Below are 16,047 nucleotides of genomic sequence, written 5' to 3' on the forward strand. Positions count from 1 at the left end.
ATGTTTCCATCAACATAAGATTCTTCATAAAGATAGTAGAGATCGGACCATTCCTTCTGGTACCTCCCCCACAAAGGGCTAACATTTTGAATAAGCAAAACGATCATAAAACCTGAAATAAGCATCAGGTTCTCTTCAAATTGCACACATACCATTACTTCTGCTAACACAAGATCTGCTGTGAAGATGGGATATACCGGCCCACTCCTTCTGGTACCTCCCCCACAAAGGGTCAAAATTGTAAATATCCATGAAGCTCATAAAACGCGAAATATACATCCAATTGCATTCAGACTTGGTATATCTCAATATTTCCGTCAACACAAAATCTGTTATGAAGATGATAAAGATCACACCATTCCTTCTGGTACCTCCCCCACAAAGGGTCAGAATTTTGATTAACCAAAACGATCATAAAATCCGAAATAAGCACCAGGTTCTCTTCAAATTACACACACAACAATATTTAATTAGCCCAAAGTCTAGTGTGAAGATGGAATAGATCGGTCCACTCCTTCCGGTACCTCCCCTACAAAGGGTCAAAATTTTGAGTATACATAAAGTTCATAAAACCCTAAAATAACATACGTTTGCATTCAGACTTGATCCATCTGAATATTTCCATCAACACAGGATCTGTTAAAAATATGGTGGAGATTTCTTCTGGTACCTCCCCCAAACAGGGTTCAAGATTTTTAAAAACAAAACAATTAAAGAATGCGACATAAGCTTCCAAAGTCATCCATCCATCTCCTCAAATTTCCCACACACAAACATTTTTGCTAACACAAGATCTGTTGTGAAGATGATATACATCTGCCAACCCCTTCTGGAACCTCACCCACAATTTCCAATACTTATATCTGTCATAAATATTTCTCTTAATCACAAATCTGATATGAATTTGCACATATCTCATATAAAGTAGAGGAAGTAGGTCAGATACGAACTGGCCAACTGTTTCGGAACCTCCCCCATAAAGGGTCAACAGTTTGAATAATTATAAGTCAAGGCTGGGGATATACATTTGTCCGCAAAATCAAATGATTCTATATTACTTCTTTGTTATAATAAAGATGCCCTGGTGAGTACATATATCGATAACCATTCGTATCTCATATGTTTAAGATAATCGAACAAGCCTATTCTGATAAAAAAAAAATCACATAGCGTAGGTAAGGTTTGGGTGTGAACTTCATATCAACAAGTGTATGAGAAAATATAATTCTCACTGACTTGGCAAATAAATAAAAACCTTCTTGATCTGATTTATTCAGTTTCAGTTGGAAATGTTTGAGGTTGGAAGGTAAGTATTTTCTGCTTTTTTTTTTTTCAAGTATTAATCTTCCTTCATTTTTGAAATCATTAAAGGGTATTGTCAATCTTCATGAGTTTAGACGGACAATCGCTCCATCATATATAATACAAACATTTACCATTAATCAAATCTAGTTTTGCCTTAAAGAGCTAAAATAAATTCATTAAATCCCATAGCTATAATGAATTTCTTAGGGTATAGATGCCTTCGAAAATTATTACAAAATATTGCCAATTTTTTTTCAAGCTCAACTTATGTTACACTTCAGTCTTTTTTGGCAAAATTTTTTTTGTAACACAATTATTTTTTTTGTTTCTACCCTCCATTTATGTTGTAGACGATCCATTACGTTAATCATAATTAATGTGTGCATAAAAGTTTGTTTTTTATTTCGCCGCGGGCAAAACATAAAAAAATAAAAACTGTGCGCTTTTAATTAACCATTTTTGTCTAAGGTTATGGTCAATGAAAATAATAATTAAAAAAGAGACAAAAAACAACAATGGCATTTCTCGTAGGTTCCAGGTGACGTATGAATGATGACGTTACTCATACTGAAGGTGTGTGCACGTGTGAGGGGCTACTCAGTCTGTTGCTTAATTGGCTGGGTTTAAATCAGGAGAGACCTCAGAATGTCTAAAAAAAAAAAGAATTACTGTGTACAGTGGGATTTTAAGTCATTGAAAGATATGAGGTAGATGACATGCGACCGTATTTAGGCTAGATGTATTTATACCCCCAGTCATATGGCTAGAGAGGGTATATATCATGTGATACAGCCAAAACGTGTCTCATCGAAATAACGGTTTTAGACCCTAGGTCTCTTTGCACCAAATCCGTTTCAGACATTTGGAGTCGATCTAACGATGTCCGTCTTTCTGTCTGGCTGGGGGTATTCGATTTGGTCCAAACTTAGTATATCGTAATATTATTGTCAAACTTAGATCGAGTTCGGAGATGAGCAATATCGGTCCACTCCTCCCCCACAAAATGACAACATTTTCAAAGAAAATAATTTACTGCACAGAAAGAGAAAGGATAAACCGATTTTGCTCCAACTTTGCAAATCCTAATAAAATGATTATAAAATCTGAAATAAGCATCAGGATCCCTTATTATTTCACATATCCCAATATTTATACTAAAGCAAGATATGTAGTGAAGATGGAATGTATCGGTCCACTCAATCTGGCACCTTCCCTACAATGGGTCAAGATTTGAAATATATATATGAAGATCATAAAGCGCGAAACTAACATCCGATTCCATTCAAACTTGCCACATCTTAATATTTCCATCCGCGCAAGATCTGTTATAAAGATGGTGGATATCGGACCATTCCTTTTGGTACCTCCCCCGCAAAGAGTCAAAGTTTTGAATAACCAAAAGGATTATAAAATCCCAAATAAGCATCGGGTGCTATTCATATTTCACACTTCCCATTATTTCCACTAACACAAGATCTGTTGTGATGATGGGATATATCGGTCTACTCCTTCTGGTACCTCCCCCAAAAAGGGTCAGAATTTGGAATAGCCATGAAGCTCGTAAAAAGCGAAATAAGCATCTGTTTATCCTCAAATTGCACACATCTCAATATCTCCTGTGAAGATGGGATATATCGGTCAACTCCTTCTGGTACCTCCCCCCAAAGGGTCGAAATTTTGAATATTCTTGAAGTTCAAAAAACTAGAAATCAACATCCGAATCCATTCAAACTTGCCCCATCTCAATATTTTCATCAACCCAAGATCTTTTATAAAGATGGTAGAAATCGGACCATTCCTTCTGGTACCTCCCTCACAAAGAGTCAAAGTTTTGAATAACCAAAACGAACAAAAAATCCTAAAAAAGCATCCAGTTCTCTTTCATCACAATATTGTGAAGGTGACAGATATCTACGAATCCCCTCTGGTACCTCACGCAAAAATATTTTTTTGAATATTTTCTAAATATATGTCTCTTAACCAGAAACCTGAGATGAATATGGAATATATGAGTTCGGAATATATAGTCCAAACTTGGCACTTCGCAATATTTATATCGTATTTATTTAGGTCCGATACGATATGGACAATATTGGCCCATTTCTTCGGAGCCTACTCCATAAAGTGCCAACAATTTGAATAATCATAACAGAAATCGAAATATACTTAACTAATCGAACATAGGCTATGGGTATACATCCTCCATTAATGGTATAAATCTATCCATATAGTTCCATCTAATGTTCAATAAACCCTTTTTACTTCATGTATCTTGTATGCGGCAGCCCTTGACTGTTCGGTATTTCTATTGAGAGTGATCTTATTCTCCTTACATGCTACACACAAATCCTTAACAATAACAACAAATATATCTACATTCTGGAAGTATGATGCTAACTGCCTTTGAATGATATTCTAATGTATATGTGGGTGGTCTCATGATTAGCTCTTACATTTTGAAGACATGACTGACCTACAAATACATTTTCATTGTTAAGGCCTAAGTACACTGTCCACACCCTCGCCACCCAAGGGTTTTCCAAAAAATGCCAAAAAGAAATAGGTAATTTCCAGCAAGTTTATGATTTTTAAACTCACACCTCTCCCATATGCTTCGTTTTTTTTTCGTTTCTTTAATTCAAAATACTAAACCGGATAATCTTGCCAAACAATACCATCACTGGCATGGCATAGAGTAAAATTTGACACAGATATTTATGCTGCTGCTAGTGGTGTGCCACGAAATGCATGGGTATTTCAAACGTAAAATGAAAGAAAAAAAAAAAACACCAACAACACACCGTATTGGGTAACAATCAGGTTGTGTTAGAAGGAGTCGTCATATGGCTGTTGATTCATTGCACACAGCAGCATCACAACACAAATGCTCGCCACCATTCACACTTGCACACACACGCACACTCCGTAGTCTTCTTTGGAGAGCTAAGAATGGCAAATTCCTGAGCATTTTTTATCCTGTGGCATTGTTTTTGCCAAGCAATGCAGCTTTGCTAAACATCTCTTCTCTCATCCCAACGAAAAGAGCTTGAAAAAAGATGAGAGTAGCTTACTCTCTATTAAGGGGGTAACTGCAACCACTGAGAAGTAGTACAACAATTGAATCAATGAGCAAGGAATCTCAGGGGAAATTAATTTACGTTTGAGAGTTTAATTTGCAAAGAGAGATAACCACAACACAGAATGCGCGCGCTTTCTTGAGAAAACAAAAACCGGGTACTCACATTGCCAACTTTTGGTGAGTGGAGCACCAAAAAAAAAGTGATTTGTTTTTTCTTCATCTTCTTTTATACTTACAATGGTTAAGTGTCTATATTTATGTATGTATGTATGTACGTTGGTATGTACGACTGTGTGACGTTGTTGTATTTTTTCTGTTTTGTCGTTATTTTTTTTTTTTTCATTTCATATTTATAATTATGTCATATTTTTTCTTGAGTACCACCAAAAGAAAGATGATGAACAAATGACACCTTTTTCGACGCACAAATACACTCGCAATAAAACGAATAGATAGGGCAGTCAGCATTTGGGGGAAACAGTGTTGCCACTTCTTTGCGAATGTGGGAAATTTGCAAAAAGTGGGAAGTAGAAGCCTGTTTTGCCATGGAAATTAATAATGGAACCATTGTCATTGCATTTTTGCAAGAAAATCTGATATTTCATTAATTTTCCACGATTTCAGTTCATTTTAAATATGAAAAAAAAAATGAATGTATTAAAAACACCTGTTGCAGAGAGCGAGCATCAGGGTTGTATTTTAATAATATTTGCGAAATAATAATAAAAAATGTAGGATTTGATTATGAAAAAATGAATATTGCTGAAATGTATCATAATGTTATTGCTAGGATGAGTACCAAGACTGCACCTTGTGTTGCTTTGATAATGTTAAGTTTCTTTCCCAAATATTTCAGTCAGAATTGGTACAGTTTTAGCATAGACAAATTAGGTATAGACTAAAAAGTTGTCTCATCTGTTATCTCTGAAAAAAGTGCTTCAATAGATGTCGTTCATGCTGTGCGAGAGGTTCAGTAGACTCACTCAATTCTCTCAAAATACAAAATATTGAATATTTTTATGATTCTTTATTATTTATCAATTGAAAACGAAACAGTGACTTTGTTTACTTTTACATTATCCAAATCTGTCGTGAAATATAAAAATATAGAACTCAAATAGCAGAAAAATGAATAATTTGTTTTCGAAGTCGAGTGATTTCACTAGCCCTGAGTGACTTGACCGTCCCAAGAACAACAATAGTGACATCTGCCGGAAGTGAAAATTTTAAAACTTTTTAGTCTATACCTTCATTTGTCTATCGTTTTAGTTCTAAATCCATATAGGATACATTGTGAAGATTTTGGCAACATTTTTAAGCTATTAACTCTCAGGTTTTTATCCTTAAATGCTGACTTAAAATTAAACGTCATTCGAGACCTACACGTTAAATACCCTTCATCTTTATGATGAAGGGTATAAAATCACAACTGTTATAATTTAAAAAGAAAAGATCCAATATTATTTTGTATTTTTATCGGTCGGTTCTGCCGACAGATGTATACCCTCAGTCAATGTTCTATTATTTAAATATATTTTGACTTCTGTTATGATTATTCAAATTGTTGACCCTCTATACAGTAGGTTCCAAAGAAATGAGCCAATATTGTCCATTTCGTATCGGACCTAAGTAAATATGTTATTAATATTGCGACGTGCCAGATTTGGACTATATCGACTACTTCCTTCACTTTATATTAAATATGTGATAATTTTTAGAAAATGTTAAAATGTGCGTGGGGTACCAGATATAGTCGATCAAAGTATTCCATTTTCATACTTCTTCAAATACACATATAAATATTGGTATGGGGAAAATTACAAGAAAATCGAACATTTATATCCAATTTTATGTGAAATGATATTTTTTCAAAATGTAGAACCCTTTGTGCGGGAGACGCCAGAAGAAATGGTCCAAACCCTACCATCTTTATAACAAATCTTGTCTTGATGGAAATATTGAGATATAAATAGTTTGAATGGAATCAAATGTTAATTTCGCGATCTACGAGCTTCATGGACACTCAAAACTTTGACCCTTTGTGGGAAAGGTTCCAGTAGGAGTGGGCCGATATCTATCACCTTCACAGCAGATCTTCTGTTATAAGAAATAATAGGATGAAGAGAACCAGATGCTAATTTCGGATTTTATGATCGTTTTGGTTATTCAAAACTTTGACCCTTTGTGGGGAAGGTACCAGAAGGAATGGTCCGATCTCTAGTATCTTAAAAACAGATCTTGTGTTGATGGAAATATTAAGATGTGTCAAGTCTGAATGAGATCGGATATTAATTTCGTGTTTTATGAGCTTCATGGATATTCAAACTTTTGACCCTTTGTGGGGGAGGTACCAGAAGGAGTGGACCGATATATATCATCCCAGACCCTGGGATGATAAAAATATTGTGATTTGTGTAATTTGAAGACATTCGGACTCTTACATCACATTTTAAAAAAGTTATAATTATTAAAAATGTTGACCCTTTGTGAGGGAGGTACCAGAAGGAATGATCCGATATTGTCCATTTTCACACTAGACCTTGGGTTAATAAAATATTCAGATTTTATACGATTTATAATTATTCAAAATGTTTACCCTTTGTGGGGGGAGTACTTGATGGAGTGGACCGATATCGTCCATTTTCGCACCTGACCTAGCACTGTTGGAAAAAAATCGGATTATCCTCCCTCATTCTGTACAGTAAATTATTTTATTTGAAAATGTTAACATTTTGTGGAGGAGGTATCCGAAGGAGTGGACCAATATTTCCCATCTCCGAATTCGACTTGAGTTTGAGAATAATATTACGATGTACCAAGTTTGGATCAAATAGGATACTACCTTCGAGAGTTATTGGGCGCCATAGAGACAGACGGACGGACATCGCTAGCTCGACTCCAAATGCCCTGAAACGGATGTGGTCCAAAGATACCTAGGGTCTAAAACCGTCATTTCGATAAGGCACGTTTTAGCCGCATTAAAAGATATTTACCCTCTCTAGCCATATGTCTGAGGATAAAAAAATCCCTGCTGGTTTGGGAAAAAAATCAAATGTATAAAATCTAGCCATAATTACCTCTCGTTTAAGTTCGTCAAAGAGGTTGCGCATAATAAAAGTTATAACGATTTGGGAGACCGGGCCCCAGGTCCGAACCCTCTGCTTATTACCTGTTTTTTTTTTGCGAAAATCAAATGCCAAAAATCTAGCAAAATTGCCACTCGTGTAACTCCATCAAAGAGTTTGCGGATTATAAAAGTTCTTATGAATTCGAGCTGGGCCATATATGCCTCCTGCTTGTTTGGCGAAAAATCAAACGTCTCAAATCTAGCCATAATTGCTTCTAATTTAAGTTTGTCAAAAAGTTTGCTCATTATAAAAGTTATTACGAATTGGGGCCCCATGTCGGCCTTCTGCATATTCTCTGCTTGTTTTACGAAAATGAAATGTATCAAATCTAGTCATAATTGCCTCTAGGTTAAGTTTGTCAAAAAGTTTGTGCATTATAAAAGTTATTACGAATTAAGGTCTGCCGCCTGCTTATTTCCTGATCGACTGCGAAAAATTAAATCTATCAAATCTAACCATAATTGCCTTTCGTGAAAGTTCGTCAAAGAGTTTGCGTATTATAAAAGTTATAATGAATGGTTCGCTGGACATATAATTGACTATGAAATCGTCTCCAAACTTAATTTTAAAAAAGTTGTGTAGACAGTCGTACCTCGCCCAAATACAGGCTCATATGGCACCCTAAATTTATTTACTTGACTAGCTACCATATCAAGTGCCTAACTATGAAAGCTTGGCTCGATACGAAGGGACCCTTCACATTTTTGGGGTAATATTGTATCAATGCCTTACCATATAAGTTATTAACATCCAAATAATAAATATTCACTTCAGGATTACTAGGATCATATACTGTGTCATGGCATTTCTAATAGCTGCAGGGTGTCTATTTGAACATTGTGTAAGTCAAAGCTCTCTAATGCTGCTCTAATGCTATTCTTACAGAATATGTACATGTTAATGTCTGTGAATAACTCAAGTTCAACACCCGTGTGTTGTAACATGAAGTTGAATTTCGGCATTACTTCATAGGCTTGCTTCATAATAATAATTAAAATTTGCTTCATAATTTGCAATCTCAATTTATTTAGGTTCACATTCAATATTATCAATATTGCAACGATATTTTCAATTATGTTCGGACCTTACGAATCGAAGAATCGAAGTTCATATTTTCCTCTGAAGGTGCTGTCATATCTAAAGTGGTCAGAAATTACTGCGGACTTTGTCGCGATACCGATTTTATGGTTATTTTAAGATAATAATAATATTTTAAGATAATAATATTAATTTTTGATATCGATAAACGTTCACAGATATTGCGGATCCTCTATAAAAATAGACAATGTATTCTTTCTGCTCGAAATCTCCAATTTTGATTTTCTTGTCAAAGATTCCTACTAACTAGCCCACTAAAATTCTTATATGTTCAAGATGTGAGTGAAATGATTCTCTATATCTTCATTGAAGTGGTTCTGAAGTTCGTAGCTCTCAATATCTCTGAATTTCAAATATAGGAGTTGATTACTTCTGGCTGACATTGCCGCGCCCAATTCCCATCCAGATGCAATGGGAAAGGAACTATTTTAATTTTATGCTCACAAATTCTGCTTCTAGGCAGGAATCAAGTCAGATACACTAATTTCCAAATGTTGGGGACTAAAATTACAAATCAATAGATGTTTTATATTAAATGCCCTTCACTAGATGAGACTTTGTTGACTGACCTATCTGTCTAGCTTAAAATACAAATGAATTGTTGTTTATTCTTTTGCCAGAATACTTGTTTAATTTTTGTAAATTTTAAATCATTTCCTATTACATTTAAATATTAATTGATCGCGATAGTCTCAATTTTGTTAAAAGCCCAAGTTCATGAGAATTTTTGCCTCAATTCAATTACATTAAAAAATATCTATGTTTTTAATTTACACGTTTTTTATTCAAAATATTTAAATATTTACGACTAAAATTTACAATAGCGGAAATTAGTTAACTTCCTAAACGAAAGTAAATTTAATGACTACTTTGTCTAGACCGACATAAACTTCCTTTCCATTTAAGGTGGAAATGTTACAGGTTTTTTTACTATTTCATCTTAAGCGATACGCCAACATGACGGACTATTTGTCAACCATGTCAACCATTTAGAATCCCTAAACAGACTAAATAAAACATTCTTTCGATCACAGCCATAAATTATGCCAAATTCGTATCATTTTATTGGGGTTAAGATACTGGCCAGCGACTTACAAGGTTTTCAAAATCTAAATATGTAGATAGTTTATGAACCTGAATCTTAAAGTCAGCAGATATTAAAACTTGATACATATCGTAGGCTGAGGGGGTTAGTGACCCGATTGTTAGTTAGTATGTATTGTTTTCTTTTTTTTATAGATCATCAAATTTCCATAATATTTGAATTTGAATAATTCATAAGAAGTGAATTTCGATTGGAGCCACAACATCAAAGTGTTAGATACCATTTGAATCGAAACAATTTGTAATTAATGAAATGGTTATTTTAAGAGATGACAACAATGTTTAGTTTTAGTGTGAGCGAAACGTAAACTGCTGGACTAAACTAATAAATTACACACTTCAGATGTGGGGAAAGGGTGGAAAGTAATAAATGCCTTAAGTCATTTTACGCATTAAATAATAAGAGACGGATTTATCGATAGTGAACGTCTCCCTGTGGTTCTTTGTTTTATCGGAAATATTGTGTCCATTGGATTGAGATCGGTTGAAATCCTTACATTTAAGGCATATAGTGTCTTCGGCAATATTACTTACAATAATACGAGAATTATTTGGGTCAAAAGTTTTAACCCTAAAGCGAGCCACCAAAGATATCTTGTTCGTCCTTTTTTCTCAAAAAAAGTCGAAAAAATCGGTATCGTAACAATTCAACTTAAGGGCTAAGTACATAAGAAGCTTGAAGTCATGGCTAGGCATATTTTGTGACATTTCACAAAGGGATTACAGAGCCGCACTAAAATCCAGCCGTCGTTTTCCATTATAATTACATAATTACATAACATAATTATGCCTAGCCATTACTTCAAGCTTCTTATGTACTTAGCCCTTTAGTCTACATAATAATTTGTATAAATCGTTCCAGAATACATTAAATCTTCAAATTTTAAATAAACGCCAGGAATAAAAAAAACACCTTTTAGGATAAAAAATTTTTAGGGTTAAAGTAATATTCGATTCCTTTAAATGTTAGTTCGAATTTATATTGGGTAAGTTTTCTAGCAACAATTCTTTGTTTGTTTGTTGGAGGGTAGGGGGAATGGAAATGGGAAAAAATTGCTGGTACAATCTATATATTAAATGTTCTTCCACCCTAGCTAAAACCCATTACGAACTACAAAAACAAAATTGTAAACAAATCCGTTAGAAATTGTGGATTAAAACGTCCGCCGAAAATCGGGAGGTGCCGTTATATGGGGGTCTTATCAATTAGTGGACCTAAATCGACATTGTTTGGCAGGGAGAGAAAAGACCTGCCGAGAACCCAAATTGTGAAATTTCACCTAATTTGGGTGAAATTGTGGCAGAAGTCTTTAAAATATCAGCTAATTTGGTTGGAAATTGTGTCAGAAATATTCAAAATACCTAAAATCTGCAGATAAAGTTATGTGGCGGACAATTAGTGGACATAAATCGAATATTTTTTGCAGGGAGAGAAAAGACTAACCGCGAACCCCAATTGTCAACTTTCATCTAAATTGGGAGGAAATTGTGACAGAAGCCGTAAAAACCCGAAATCAGAAGCTATTCTTATATTAGTGCTATACCAATAAGTGGACCTGAATCGAATATTTTTTAACAAGGAGAGAACAGACTTACTGAAAACCACAAATTGTCAAGTTCCAGCTAATTTGGTTGAAAATTGTGGCAGAAGCCTTCAAAACACCGAAAATCTGGAGGTACCCTTATGTGGGGCCTATACAAATTAATGGAACTGTGGCAAATATTTTTTCTGGGAGAGAAGAGACCTACCGAGAACCCCATTGGTCAATTTACAATTAATTTGATAGGAAATTTATCTTAAATCGTCAAAATTCCGAAAATCGTGAGGAACCATTATGTAGGGGCTATGCCAATTTGTGCACCCAAATCGAACATATTTTGCAAGGAGAGAACAGACCTACCGAAAACCACAAATTGTTTTAGTTTCAGCTAACTGGTTGGAAATTGTGTCAGAAATCTTAAAAATACCGAAAATCTGGAGGTACCGTTATGTGGGGACTATACCAATTAGTGAATCTGCAGCGTATATTTTTTGCATGAAGAGAACAGATCTACCGATAGCCCCAACGGTCAAATTTCAGCTAATTTGATTGGAAATTGTGTCAGATTTCTTCACCGAAAATCTGGAGGTACCATTATATGGGGGCTATACCAATTAGTGGATCTAAATCGAATATTTTTGCAGGGAGGGAAAAGACCTAGCGAGAACCTGATTGCCATGTTTCATGTAAATTGAGAGGAAAACCGAAGCCTTCAAAAAAAAAAAACCGAAAATCGGAAGGTACCAATAAGTGGACCTGAATCGAACTTTTTTTTGCAAGGAAAGAACATTCCTACCGAAAATCACAAATTGTAAAACATTACCTAATATGGGTGGAAATTGTGTCAAAAACCTTTAAAATACCGAAAATTTGCGGACTTGAATCATACGTTTTTGGCAAAGAGAGAACCTATCTATCGAGAGCGCCAATTGTCAAATTTCAGCTAATTTGGGAGGAAATTGTGACAGAAACCCTCAAAAAAAGAAATACTGAAAATCGGACAGTAGCCTTATATGGGTGCTATGCCAATAAGTGGACCTAAAGCGATTTTTTTGCAGGGAAAGAACAGACCTACCGAGGACCCGAAAAGTAAAATTTCAGCTGTTTTGATTGGGAATTGTGCAAACTTTAAAACACCGAAAATCTAGAGGTAGCGTTATATGGGGGCTATACCTAAACGTGGACTAATTTATCCCATTTTCAATACCAATCAGCCTGTATATAATATAAACTTTTGTGCCGAATTTCAAGGCTCTAGATTGAATAATGTGGATTCTATAGGGATTTCAACAGACATACGGACATCGCTAATTCGCCTTACAATCTTATTCTGATTGGGGTCTCCGATGAACATCTCTAGGCTATGCAAACGTCATGTTTAAAAGAGAACGATAAAAATTACCACCAGTAAACCTCCCTAGTTTAAATCAGAACTAAGTGATTACACACGGACGGGCACGGATCAAGGGATTATTTTGGTAAGTTATAAACGGAACATTAACTATATTTTGATGGACCATCCATAGTATATACGTCTCTCCACATTTCTTCTCAAACTTAATGTTGCAAATGCCACACACAAATCCAAATTACATGGCAACTCTGTTCGATGAGATACTATCATAGAAAGAGGTTGAATGGCAGAATGAATGAACTTAACACACAAAACGGCAACAACAAAAAAAATTCTCGGAGAGGAGAATGTCACGAGGGCAGGAGAAAGGAATTTAGACGAATTATTGTAGAATTTCTGGCGACAATGGACAAATAACCAAAGAAGATGACATATAAACAGAAATCTGTGTATGGATGTATGTATGTATGTATGTCTCGTAGACAGCAACTGGAATTGTCAAAGAAGATGTGTATATAATTGTGTACACGTGTGTAGATGTGTAAATGCGGATTAAATTTTTAGTTAAAGATACAGCGGCTTTGCTTGTGTTTTGCAAAATCGCTGAAGGGGGGGGAATAGTTATCCATGGCACGGGGGTAGGGGGGTTGTCTGGCAATCCAGTGGCTTGTTTTTGTTGTGTATTCATGTTTTGGAATGGAACGGAAGTTTCTGCTTAACGCTGTAGTGTTTTTTTTTGTGCCGTTTTCGGTTCTGAGAGCAGCTTTTAGTTAATGTATTGTTGCTGTTGTTGTCACAAATGCTAGCGACTGAAATACGACAAAGTCGTCGTGGCTTTTTGTTGTTTGTTTACGGCGTTGCGGTACATGTTCTTATTGTTATTGCTTTAATGTGCATTTTTTGTTTTAAATCATAAAAACAACAACAGGATAGAGGTAAAAAAGTCGACAACATCGCGAAAAAACAGACCACATGACAAAAACACCAAGAAATTTGTTGTAGCAATGATGACGACGGCGACGTCGCCGCAACGTTTTTAACTACTTCTTTAGCAGTGCTTTTTTACGCTGGCTTCGTCAAACTTTTAATCGAACCAATGAATGCTAGATGCCAGTCAGCCAGCCAGCCATTCAATATCCATCCACTTGGATACTCACACTCTACTGCTGCTCCCAACCCAGCCGAAGAAAAAGCCAAATGCAACAACAATAATGGTGCCAGTGGTGGTGAATGCAAACCCGATAAAAGTTAAAAGAAACGAATATTATTTCTTAACAGACTTCTTTTTTGTTGTTGTTGTTGCTACACTGTTACACACAGAGAGGGGGGGGCACAGGGGTATTTTTCACACATTTTTTAGCATTTCATTCTTTCGTTGTGGCCTTTTTTTGTATTTTGTTTTTTTTTTTTTTCTTCTTCTCTACTCAGCAGAAATATTTAATATTGGCTTTTGGAAAAATATACGCTTAGTAATTTTCACACATTTCTTTTGGGTACTTTTTTTCTGTAGCCACAAAATAAACAACACTAGACACACAGTTTGGAGCAGCTAGAACACTTCTAAAACCAAAACTTTTTTCAAATATTTTTATTTTTTTGGTCGGAAAAATTGGAATATGTAATTTGGTTGTTCTTGTTGTTTGTTTGTAGGTATTTACATTATTTTATCCTGTTAGAAGTAGTAGTTGTTGTTTTTCTTGATTTAGGAATATCTCGGTGTGTAAAAATTATTATTTTCTTGTTTTTTTTTTTCTTCTTTTTTTTTTGGCCAGACACAACCCAAAGCAAAATTCAAACTAAAGCCAACTGCTCAATTCACGAGAGTAGAAACCCGTAAGGCAGCACAAGACAAAACTATCTCAGCAACATTCATCATCACATTCACCAACCAACCAGCCAACCAACCACATGGTTGGGCCACTAAACGAATTCAGGAGACTGTCATTATTTCCCTACTCTCTTTCCTTATTCCCATTGGGAGAGTGCTCAAAACAATCTTTCCCCGCCATTATTTGATGACTCTCTCTTTCACTCTCTCTCTATCTCAGAGTATCTACTTGCCACACAACAACAACAACACCAACCACAGAAAACATTCACTCGTGACTGCCAGATAGTTATTTATTTAGATATTTATCCAACACAACAACATTGTTTCGTTTCTATGGTAGATATGACGTCTTGTGCTGACTGTCTGACTGAATGATAGACAGACAGACTGCCTATTTGGCTGGTTGGCTGGCATTCACATTGAATGCCAAGCAAAAAAGAAAGGTGAGACGACCCCTTCAAATATGTAACGGCAAAGAGTTAAGTTTTTTGTATATCTTTATCTCACTCTCTTCCTGTTACTCTCACACATCTCACTGGCAGAGCTTTTTTTCTGCCATGTAATCGTTTTGTAAACAAATGTATCAATTTAGCGATTTTATCGGCAAATGCGGTTTTTTGTAAGTTTTTTTCTTTAGTTCATAATTTTTGCAAGCAACGAGAAAATAGCTATATTTAGCACAAACCTAAAAAACGACATAATAAATCATAGAAATTTTAACATAATTTATATATTTGGGCACATGTATGTTTGTTAGTATGTTGGTATATCTATGCTTAAAAAGGGGGCAAAATCGTGTGCGTATACGTCAACGTAATGGACCGTTTCCAAGAAGAGAAAAACTTAAGCGAATTGCCAAAATGCGAACTTTGCTCCTGCCAAAAGATCTCATACATAGTTGCAAGTGTTCACAGTGGGGATAAATGAAATAAGAACAGAATTCAGAAAGAAGTGAAATGTTTCAGAGCTGAAAAGTACCTCATATGTAGGATCTTAGTTTCAAGGTGGTTGTCAGCCTCTTAGTAATGTCTTATATAAGTGGCAGAACTCAGTTTATTAAATAGAATGGGATATCGTCTAGTATTGCATCACTTTTGGAGTTCCCCAAAGGTGGGTATTTGATCCATCAATTTTTATACCCTCGTCCATTAGGCTAAAGAGGATATATATCATTTGATACGGCCAAAACGTGCCTCATCGAAATAACGATTTTAGACCCTATGATTCTATGAATCAAATCCGTTTCAGGACATTTGGGGTCTATCTAGGGATGTCCGTCCGTCTGTCTAGCTGGTCCGCACGATAACTCACCAAGAAGTGTCCGATTTGATCCACACTTGGTACAGCGTAATAGTATTGTCAAACTTAGATCGAGTTTGGAGATATGAAATATCGGCCCACTCCTTCTGGTACCACCCCCACAAAAGGTCGACATTTTCGAAAAATATATTTTCTGCACAGAAAGAGAAACGGTAATTCGATTTCGCTCCAACTTTGCAAATCCAAATATATCTGACAGGGCTACCTCAGGCGCGAAAATGGACAATATCGATCCACTCCATCAAGTACCTACCCCACAAAGGGTCCAAATTTGGAATAATTACAAC

At 35.5% G+C, this 16,047-nt stretch overlaps 1 protein-coding gene across 1 annotated transcript in view; it reads right to left on the reverse strand.

Moving 5' to 3' along the window:
• The window catches only part of LOC101898711 (elongation of very long chain fatty acids protein AAEL008004), a 103,841-nt gene extending 89,415 nt beyond the window's left edge, over positions 1 to 14,426 (reverse strand). Inside the window, exon 1 of the mRNA XM_059125284.1 lies at positions 14,268 to 14,426. The gene's annotated coding sequence lies outside the window, so the exon portion shown is untranslated. The remainder of the gene's footprint in view (positions 1 to 14,267) is intronic.
• Positions 14,427 to 16,047: the final 1,621 nt, after the last annotated feature.

The sequence above is a fragment of the Musca domestica genome, unplaced genomic scaffold (genome assembly GCF_030504385.1).
Source record: "Musca domestica strain aabys unplaced genomic scaffold, Musca_domestica.polishedcontigs.V.1.1 33, whole genome shotgun sequence".
NCBI classification, from domain to species: domain Eukaryota; kingdom Metazoa; phylum Arthropoda; class Insecta; order Diptera; family Muscidae; genus Musca; species Musca domestica.